The sequence below is a fragment of the Notamacropus eugenii genome, chromosome 4 (genome assembly GCF_028372415.1).
Source record: "Notamacropus eugenii isolate mMacEug1 chromosome 4, mMacEug1.pri_v2, whole genome shotgun sequence".
Lineage (NCBI taxonomy): Eukaryota > Metazoa > Chordata > Mammalia > Diprotodontia > Macropodidae > Notamacropus > Notamacropus eugenii.
Window position 1 is genome coordinate 221236111 of NC_092875.1, and position 10110 is coordinate 221246220.

At 39.5% G+C, this 10110-nt stretch overlaps 1 pseudogene; it reads left to right on the forward strand.

Annotated features, from left to right (window-relative positions):
- Positions 1 to 7033: 7033 nt before the first annotated feature.
- On the forward strand, positions 7034 to 9695 carry LOC140498350 (rho-related GTP-binding protein RhoG-like; annotated as a pseudogene).
- Positions 9696 to 10110: the final 415 nt, after the last annotated feature.

Sequence of the window (10110 nt, forward strand, 5' to 3'; positions counted from 1 at the left end):
TGCAAATATAGTGGGCAATTGCAGGAAATGTACCATAGGATTTCAGAAAGCCGTTTGAATAAACATGAAAAGCTTTCAAAATCTCTTTGTCAATGAAATCAGAGAGCTTTAATCTTTAAAAAAAAAGAAAGAAAGAAAGAAAAAGAAAAGAAAAACAGCTGTACTGCAACAAATCGGTATGACAAAGGAAATATTATACTGATTCTTTCCAAAGTCTGCAAGCAGCTCTGATTACAAGGAGTCCTTTCTATCTAATTGAGGAGTGAGCTCAGTAAACTGCACTTGCTAGAGTATTGATTGTTTCCTGTTTTCTTGAATTTTCATCATCTATCAGTGACTTTCACAGATCATTAACTTTGCTCTACTTTAACCATATCTCTTCTGACTCAGCAATCATTTTCAGACCCTGTACCAGTCAATCAAATGCATGTAAATCCAAAGACCATTCACTTTGCAACTTTATCTTCCAGATTTTGTCACGTTATTTCAAGTCAATCAGATATTCTATGGAATACCCTGTGAACTAAAATCATATTTCTCATTCTCTTGCTTGTCTTGGTTTCAGAGTGTCCTGGTATTTTATTACTCCTTTTCCCTTGAGTAATTGTCTTTATTTCAACATGTAAAAGATTTTAAGCACTTTTAAAAGTTTCCTTCTTTCTTTATACTAAAATATAACTGCTTTGTAAACCTGAGCATGCTACATGATTATAAGATATTATTATCATCACAAACTTTTCAAATTAATTTGAAATTCTTTGAAATGTATAAAATGTATAAAAATGTATAAATGTATAAAATGTATAAAAAACAAAAATTACCTTAGCTAATGATCCTTCAGTCACAGGAATGAAGTAAGACATTGGTATACTTGACAATGATGTCCACTATTATGACCCAGATGATCCAGCACAAAATCCAAGTAGAAGAAAGATTTGCTATAAACTGTGAGGCTCTCCTCCTGGTTGTGGATGACATTTGGCTGATTGTATTTCAGTGGCCTCTTGATATTGATGCTTAATTACTAGAAGGAGTTGGACCAAAATCTGTCATCTGATGAAATCACAGATTCCTTTGAGCATTTCCATGTAGTTTGCTTCAAATAAAATTTTATTTAACCTTTAAATTCTATATAAAAACCAGTATGAAACTTAGACCTTCCCAGTTATTGAGTGAAATGGGACATTTTTAATGGTCTATCCCATAATTCCAAAAGAGATAGACTTTTATTTGTGGGAGGTTCAAACTCAAATATATAGACACAGAAACAGAGACAGACAGACAAACAGACACACACACACACAGACAGAGACACACACATACACACACCAAGTGGATGAAGAATGTCTATGGCTCAAATTACAAAAATAATTTGGATGGGCATCACAAAGAGCTGGTCCAAAGGAGCATATACATTTTATAAGACATCAATCAATAAACATTTACTAAGCATCTACTATGCTCTATGCATTAGATAAATGATGGGAATATGAAAGGAGGCAGTAGAGTCTTTGCCCTAAGGAATTTACAATGTAAAGGGGGAGACAACACGCAAACAAATATACACAAAAAACTATATACAGGATAAATATGAAACAACTACAGAAGGCACTGGAATTAAGAGAAGTTGAGAAAAGTTTCCTGTAGAAGGTGGGAAATATTTGGGACATAAAGGAAGCTAAAAAATTCAGTAGTCAGAGTGGAGGAGGAAGAATATTCTAGGCATGGCAAATAGCCAGAGAAAATGACCAGAACCAAGAGACATAGTGTCTTGTTTGTGGAACAGCCAGGAGGAATGTGTCATCAAATCACGAGTATGTGTTGGGGAGTGAGGTATAAGAAGAGTGAAAAAGTAGGAAGAGCTAGGTTATGAAAGGCATTGAAATACAAACACAGTATTTTGCGTTTGGGCCCAGAGATGATAGGAAGAAAACCCCAAATGCGATCATAAATACTTGTTCATAGCTGAACAACAATCTTTTTTCTTTTTTTTCAATATACAAGTACTTTATATACACAATCATATTTGCCTCACAATAATGTTATGTTGTAGGTATTCTGGTTGACATTAACACCTTTTGGAACTGAGGAAATCAAAAAAGAATTATTTGCTTAGTGTCAATTCACTAGCATGTATCAGAGGTGTGATTCAAAGCCATGTTTTCTTCTTCTTCTTCTTCTTCTTCTTCTTCTTCTTCTTCTTCTTCTTCTTCTTCCTCCCATCAATGCCTAGGGTCACATAGCTATTATCTCAGGCCAGATTTGAACTCAGATCCTCCTGACTGCAGGACTGGTACTTTACCCATTACACCAGCTGGCTGTCCCATTTTTTAAACTTTATTTTACTTTTGGGGGAGGAGGCAATTGGAGTTAAGTGACTTTCCTGTGGTCACACAGGTAGTAAGTGTCTGAAGGTGGTTGTGAAGTCAGGGTGTCCTTAGTTCAAATAAACTCAAAAACCTAGATTTTATTGAGTAACAGATGGTATGATTAGACCTCTATTTTAGGAAAATCTTTTTAGTGGCTAAATAGAAGCTGGATTTGAGTGAAGAGAGTTTTGAGGAAAATGGACCCACCCGCAGAATATTACAATAATCCAAGTCTAAGCTGATAAGTGCCTGAACTTGAGTGGTTGAAGTGTCAAAGGAGAAAAGGGGATAGATGTATCTGAGAGATTTTGCAAAGGTGAAATTAATAAGTCTTATCACCAGCTTGAATATGGGGGAGGAGACGGTAGTGAGAAATCTAGAATGACTCCTAAATTTTGAGCTTTATAATCTGAGAAAATAACTGTTTCCCTCTACTGTAAATAGTAAAGGTCAGAGACAAGATGGTAGAGAAAAGGCAGTGACTAGCTTTAGTTCTTCCAAATTCCCCTCTAAACAACTTTCAGTAACATCTTAAAACAAATCCTGAAGCAGCAGAATCCACAGAAGGATTGGGTGAAAACATTTTCCAGGCCAAGAGAAATTAGGAAGTTGACAGGAAGGGTCTATTGCAACAGGGTTAGAAACAACTGCAGGGTCTTTCAGTGAAGACTAAGTACTAGAAAAATCAAGATTAAGCTTTGGGGGCAATTGAATCAGCAGAGTTAGCCTTTGCTTTCAGAATTCTCAGCCCATAGCTATTAAGGGAGCTCTTCCTCCTCTTCCTCCTATTCCTCCTCCTCTTCCTTCTTCTACTCTTCTTCCTCCTCCTCTTCCTCCTCTTCTTCTCTTCTTCCTCATCCTCCTCATCAGAAGTTGTCAGAAGGAAATTTCAGGGAATTCTTTGCTGGCATCAAGGACAGGATTCTATTGCATTGCCCATACTTAGATCTGTGTTGAAATCCTGAGTCACAGTCCAGGACTGAGAGGAGCACTAGGAAGCCAAAGCTTGTGTTCACAAAGCAGCATATACTCTGGGAAGAGTTCTAGTACAGAAAAAAATGCTTATGGTCACTCACAGACCAGAGCACAGACAAAGAGTATAGTAAACACACCTCTCCTTAGATCACACTTCTTTGGAAATTAAAAGTTACAGGTCCTAAGAAACATCTCTGAAAAGAGCTGCACAACCCCCCTGAAACTTGGGAAAGTAAACCATCCACCACAGAAGGAGACATTCACTTTAGCATAGAGTTAAGAGTCAAGAAAAAGGCTAGAAAAATAAGCAAATAATTATAGAAAGTTACTATGGTGACAAGGCAGATCAAAACACATAGTCACAAAAAAACAAAGTCAAGATTGTTTCATCTAAGAGCAGACCATGATAGAGATCAAAAGTGATTTTAAAAATCAAATCAGAGAAATATATGGAGAAAATGGGAAAAGAAATGAGGTTTACAAAAGTGAATTAATAACTTGGTTAAATGAGGCACAAGAAAAAAATACGGAAGGAAAAACACCTCAAAAAACAGAACAGACCAACTGGTAAAAGAGGCACAAAAACCAGTGAAGGTAACTCATTAAAAAGCAGAATTGGCCAAATAGAACAGGAGATACAAAAGCTAGCTCAAGAAAATAATGCCTCAAAAATTAGAATTGGGTGAATGGAAGTTAATTATTGCATGAGATGTAATCAAGCAGAAAAAATGAAAAAGAATAAAAGAAAATGTGCATTACCTATTTGGAAAAACAACTAACCTGGAAAAATGATCAAGAAGAATTAATTGAAGAATTATTGAACTATCATAAAGTCATGATCAAACAAGGAGCTTAGACATCATCTTTCAAGAAATTATAAAAGAAAAGTGTCATGAAATTCTAGAACAAGAGTGTAAAATAGAAATTGAAAAAATCCATCAATCACCTCCAGAAAGAGATCTCAAAATTAAAAAACAAACAAACAAACAATGTACTATAGTAAATGCCAGAGCTCCCAGATCAAAAGAAAAAATTTCAAGTAGTCAGAAAAAAAAAAAAACCAAACCAGTTTAAATATCTTGAAGTCACAGTCAGGATAATGAAAAATTTGGCAGCTTCTACATGAGAAAGGTCACAGGGTTTGTAATATGATATTCCAGAACACAAAGGAACTAGGATTATAACCAAGAATCAACAACCTAGCAAAACTGTGTGTAATCCTTCAAGGAAAAATAATGTATATTCAATTAAATGAAGGATTTTAAACATTCCTGATAGAAAGACCAGAGCTGGATAGAAATTTTGACTTTCAAATACAAGTCTCTAGAGAAGCATAAAATAGAGCCGTTTACATTCCTCTTAGCTCTCCCGTCTCCCTTCCCCTCCTCAATAGTATTCATTTTTCACCCCCTCCTCCTGCAGCCTTCCCCTCCTTCTTTTAGCCCCCCTCCCTTTTACTCCCCTTTACTCTTATTGCTTCTTCCCTCCCTTTTAGCCTCCCTCCCCTTTCTTCCCCCTTCCCCTCCTACTACCTATAGAGCTAGTTAGGATTATCTGCTTAAGATTATTGTTCCCTCCTTTAAACAAATCAGATGAGAGTACCTCTCAAACAATGCTCATCTCCCTCCCCTCCTTCCCTCTACTATAGTTTTGTACTTCTTCCTGTGATATAATTTGCCATTTTCTGCTTCCTCCTTTTCACACCTCCTATTACAATCCCTTCTCATACTTAAATCATATTTTTGACATGACATCATTTACTTTATACCTGTTCCCTCTCTGTATATCCCTTTTATCATAATAGCTGCACAGTTCTCAAGATTAACACGTATCATCTTCCCTTATAGGGAGGTAAACAGTTTGCCCTAATTGAGTAACAAGTTTTTGTTTTTGTTTTTCCCCCCCTGTTTACCTTTTTATGATTCTCTTGAGACCTGCATTTGAAGATCAAATTGTCTATTGAGTTCTGGTGTTTTGGTCAGGAAGCTCTGGAAATCCCTTATTTTGTTGAATGACTTTCTCCTTACCTGAAATGTTATGCTGAACTTTGCTGGGTAGTTGATCCTTGGTTGAAGTCCCAACTCCTTTGCCTTATGGAATATTAGGTTCTAATTCTTTCGATCTTTTAATGTAGAAGCTGCAAGGTCCTGTGTGATCCTGACTGTATGTCCTTGATATTTGAATTGTTTCTTTCTGACTGCTTGTAGAATTTTCTCCTTCACTTGACAACTCTGGAATTTGGCAACTATATTTCTTGGGGTTTTGAATTTGGGATCCCTTTTGGGAGGGGAACGGTGGATTCTTTAGATGACTATTTTGCCCTCCAAGTCTAGTACTTCTGGGCAATTTTCCCTGATGATTTCCTGGAAGATATTGTCCAGACTCTTTTCTTCATTATGGGTTTCTGGAAAGCCAATAATTCTTAGATTTTCTCTCCTGGATCTATTTTCCAGGTCAGTTGTTTTTCCAATTAAGTATTTTACATTTTCTTCTATCTTTTCATTCTTTAGATTTTATTTGACTGATTCTTGTTGCCTCATTGAGTCATTAGTTTCTACTTACCCAGTTCTAATCTTCATCGCAATGTTTTCTTCAGTTAACTTTTGCATCTCCTTTTCCATCTGACCAATTTTTCCCTTTAAGGAGCTATTTTCTCCATTTAATTTTTGTACTTCCTTTTCCATTCGACCAATTTTCCCAGTTAGGTTTTGTGTTTCCTTTTCCATTTGATCAATTTTCCCAATTAGGTTTTGGGTTTCCTTTTCCATTTGATTAACTCTTCCTTTTAGGGAATTATTTTCTCCAGTTAATTTTTGAACTTCTTTTTCCATTTGTTCAATTTTCCTTTTCAAAGTGATGTTCTCATCAGTGAATTCTTTTTTTATAATTTTAAAATCATTGGCCAGTTTTTCTTCTATTTCCTTCTTCAGCTGTTCCTGGAAAGCTAGTTGTGCTTGCGAGAGGTTCATAGTCCCTTCTGAAGTTTCAGATGGAAGTACAGTCTCAGCTCTGACCTCTTTGGTGTTTGTGTTTTGGTCCTTATCCCCATAGAAAGATTCTATGGTTTTTACACTTTTTGTCTGCTTTTTCCTATTCATGATGTTGGCTGAGTGTTGTAGCTTCTGGTTCTTTCAGTCAGAAGCTACAGAACTTTGTGTTGAGCTGATGTGTGAAAAAGCTAAAAGCAGGTTTTTGTTTTTTTGTTTCCCAGATCAACCCTGGGGTTAGCTTGTTAAGTGTGTGGGAGGAGTGGTCTGGTCACAGGAGATCTCCTCAGCTGAACTGAGGCAAAGGCAAGCTCAGGGGATGGTGATCCCAGCTTCCCTATTGTCTTCCCTTTTCCCCTGGAGGGCCGAGGCACGCCTAGATGCTAATGCATGTTCCCACCCCTCCTGGGGCTCCTTTCCTGGCCCTGAGGCTTGCCTGGATCTCAGTGGGAATTTTCTGTGCCCTGGGTCCTCTGTCCTTCCAGATCACCTCCGCCACAGTAGGAAGAATCCCCCTTAGCTATTTTCCTAGCCTCTGGTGTTATGAGACTATTTGCCCCCTTCTGCTGTTCCCGCTGATCCAGGATTTTTCTGGGGTAATATTTTATGGTTCTTTCACGGTCATCAGGGGGAAGGAGAGAGCTTTTACTGATCACTCTGCCATTCTGGCTCCCAGAAGTTCAAGTAGGTGACTTACCGAGGTTTAGTCTTCAGGCTGAAGGTTTCAACCGCTGCTGCGCTGATATCTGGTGCTCAGCAGCTCTCACTGGCTTGGTTTGGCTGGTCTCCTGCTCAGCTGGTTCAGCCCTCCACTCTCAGGCTTCTCAGGTCCCTTCTGCCCCGCTGCGCTGACCACGCTGCGCTGTGCGCTGGGGGCTCACCCCCACGGAACAGATCCTTCCCGTGGACCTTCCAGTCTAACCTGGGCTCCAAATCCGTCAAAGTCTGTCACCCACTGGATTCTGCACCTCCAAAGTTTGGTCAGATTCTCCTTTCAGAGGTATCCAGAGGACTTTGTCCAGGAGCTTAGGTGAGTCATTGCTTTCACTCTGCCATCTTGGTTCCGCCCCCAGCTGTTTACATTCCTACATGGGAAGATGACATGTGTAATTCATAAGAACTTTTTCATTATTAGGACAGTTAAAAGGAGTATCAACAGACAAAGAGTATGTGTGTGAATTAAATATGATGGGATGATTGTTTAAAAAATAAAATTAAAGGTTGAGAAAGAGGGATACACTGGAAGAAGGGACAAGGAAAAGGTAGAATGTGGTAAATTTTCTCATATAAAAGATGCATGAAAGAATTTTTTTTACAGTGGAAAAGAAGATAAGGAAAATGTGTGGGGAGGTGGAGAGGGGCTTGAATTTTACTCTCACCAGAGTTGGCTCAAAGAAGAATAACATATACATTCAGTTGAGCATAGAACTCTATCTTTACCTATAGGAAAGTAAGAAAAGCATGGGAAAAGATAAATGCGGGGGGAAGACTGATAGAAGGGAGAGCAAATTGAGAGAGGCAGTAGTTAGAAGCACAGCACTTTTGAGGATGGACAAAGTAAAAGGTGAGAGAGTAGGATAAAGGAAGAGGGGTAGAATGAAGGAAGGAAAACATAATAGTCATAAGTGTGAAAAATACTTTTGTAGGAAGTTTATCTTAGAAAGACCTCCTTTCTCAAATATATAAAAAGGAGTTAAATTTGTAAGAAATAAGAGCCATCTCCCAATTGATAAATGGTCAACAAATATGAAGAGACAGTTTTCAGATAAAGTAATTAAAGTTAATTACAGTCATATGAAAAGTGCCCTAAGTCATTATTGATTAGGGAAATATAAATTAAAATCACTCCAGGTTACCACCCCATACCTATCAGTTTGACTAATATGGCGTAAAAAGAAAATGAGAAACTCAGGAGGGAATGTGGGAAAACTGAGACACTAATTGTTGGTTGAGTAGTGAACTGATCCAGCTATTCTGTAAAGCAATTGGGAACCATGATCAAAGTGCTATAAAACCACACATTCCCACTGCTCCATCAATATCAGAAATAATTTTACAAAGAGAATAAGGACTCATATCTAAAAAAATATTTATAACAGTTCCTTTTGTGGTGGCAAAGATTTGGAAATTGAGGTGATACCCACCAATTGGGAAATGACTGAACAAGTTGTGCTCTGTGATTGTGATGGAATATCATTATTTTATAAGAAATGACAGGCAAGATGCTCTTGGAAAAAAACTGCAAAACTTATTTGAACTAATACAAAGTGAAACGAACATAATTTCCCTGAACAATATAGGATAGTTATGAAGAGAGAAAGATTTTGGGGAAATTAAATTGATTCAGTTCTCAGGTTTTGGAGCCACTGCTCCCACCATGCACTCAGCACCCCTGCCGCAGGCAAAGAGGGAAGGACACAGAGGACCTGGATGAAACATTGGATGTCACTGTGTGGGCTCTGGCTGGGACAGGCAAGGAAGGTCACTGTTTTCTGTGTCACAGCTGCCATGATGCAGAGTGTCAGATGTGTGGTGGTGGGCCACAGGGCAGTGGGCAAGATGTGTTTTCTCACCTGCTATACTACCAATGCCTTCCCTAAGGAGTATATTCCAACAGTGGTCGACAACTACAGTTTCCAAAGCACTGTGGATGGGCACACAGTTATTCCGAACCTGTGAGATACAGCAGTCCAGGAAGAATCTGACCAACTATGCACCCTTTCCTATCCCCAAACCAACATCTTTGTCCTCTGCTTCTTCATTGCCAGTCTTCATTACCTGTGAGAATGTGTGGTACAAGTGATACCCAGGAGTATGTCACCATTTCCCTGATGTGCTCATCCTGCTCCTAGACACCATGAAGGACCTGTGGGTCCAGTCAGATGCCTTAAGGTGACTGAAGGAGAAGCACCAGGCATCTATCATTTCCCAGTAGGGTGTAACCCTGAGTTAGCAGGTCCATGCCCTTTGCTACCTCTAATGCTCTGCACTGAAGCAAGATGGTGTCAAAGAAGTGTTCACTGAGATTGTTCCATCTATGTTTAATCCAACACCTCTCAAGTGAAGCTGATCCTGTTTCCTCTTGTGACTGCCCAACTTGGGCGGGGACATATCCCTTCTCCCTACCCTACTGGTCCTGTCCTGGAGCTTGTCATCTGTCCATCTTCCTGAACCCCTTTTTCCCCTTCCCACCTCAGCCAGATGTGCTTTGATCCCCTTCTCCCTTCTAGGTCTGATTGGCTCTGTTTTCTCCCCCCAGCCACCTGGCCCCCAACCAGTTTCCATGCCCTCCCCATCAGAGGAAGGGAGAGAGGATTAGGGGCAACATTCCTGGTCCCCTTTCTCTGGGCAATCTTTACATTCAGTGCAGTGAACATTTTTTTACTGACTTCCTACTATGTCCAGGGCTCTCTTCAGGTTCTGGGAATTCAGAGATGAAAAATGACATATTCCTTGCTCTCCTGGAGTTGACAATCCACTGTCCTTCTGTCCCTGGCACTTAAAGCTGAAGAAGTCCTGTTGTGGCAGGAGGCCTGTATGTGGGGAAGGTCTTTCCAGCTCTCCCACTCCATCAGTTTTCAATGAGCTTCCTTGGGCTGACTCTCACAGGCCTTTCTGAGCTTCCCTAGGTCTAGTGCACTTCTGGAGACTCATCCCATCTTCTGCCCATTCTTGCTGCAGTCTGGCTTCCATGCCCAGGACACACATCACCCCTCTTGCCAGGACAGGAGCACAGGATCCTGAGAAGAAAGAGAGTCAGCCAGCACCTGCTCACTTGA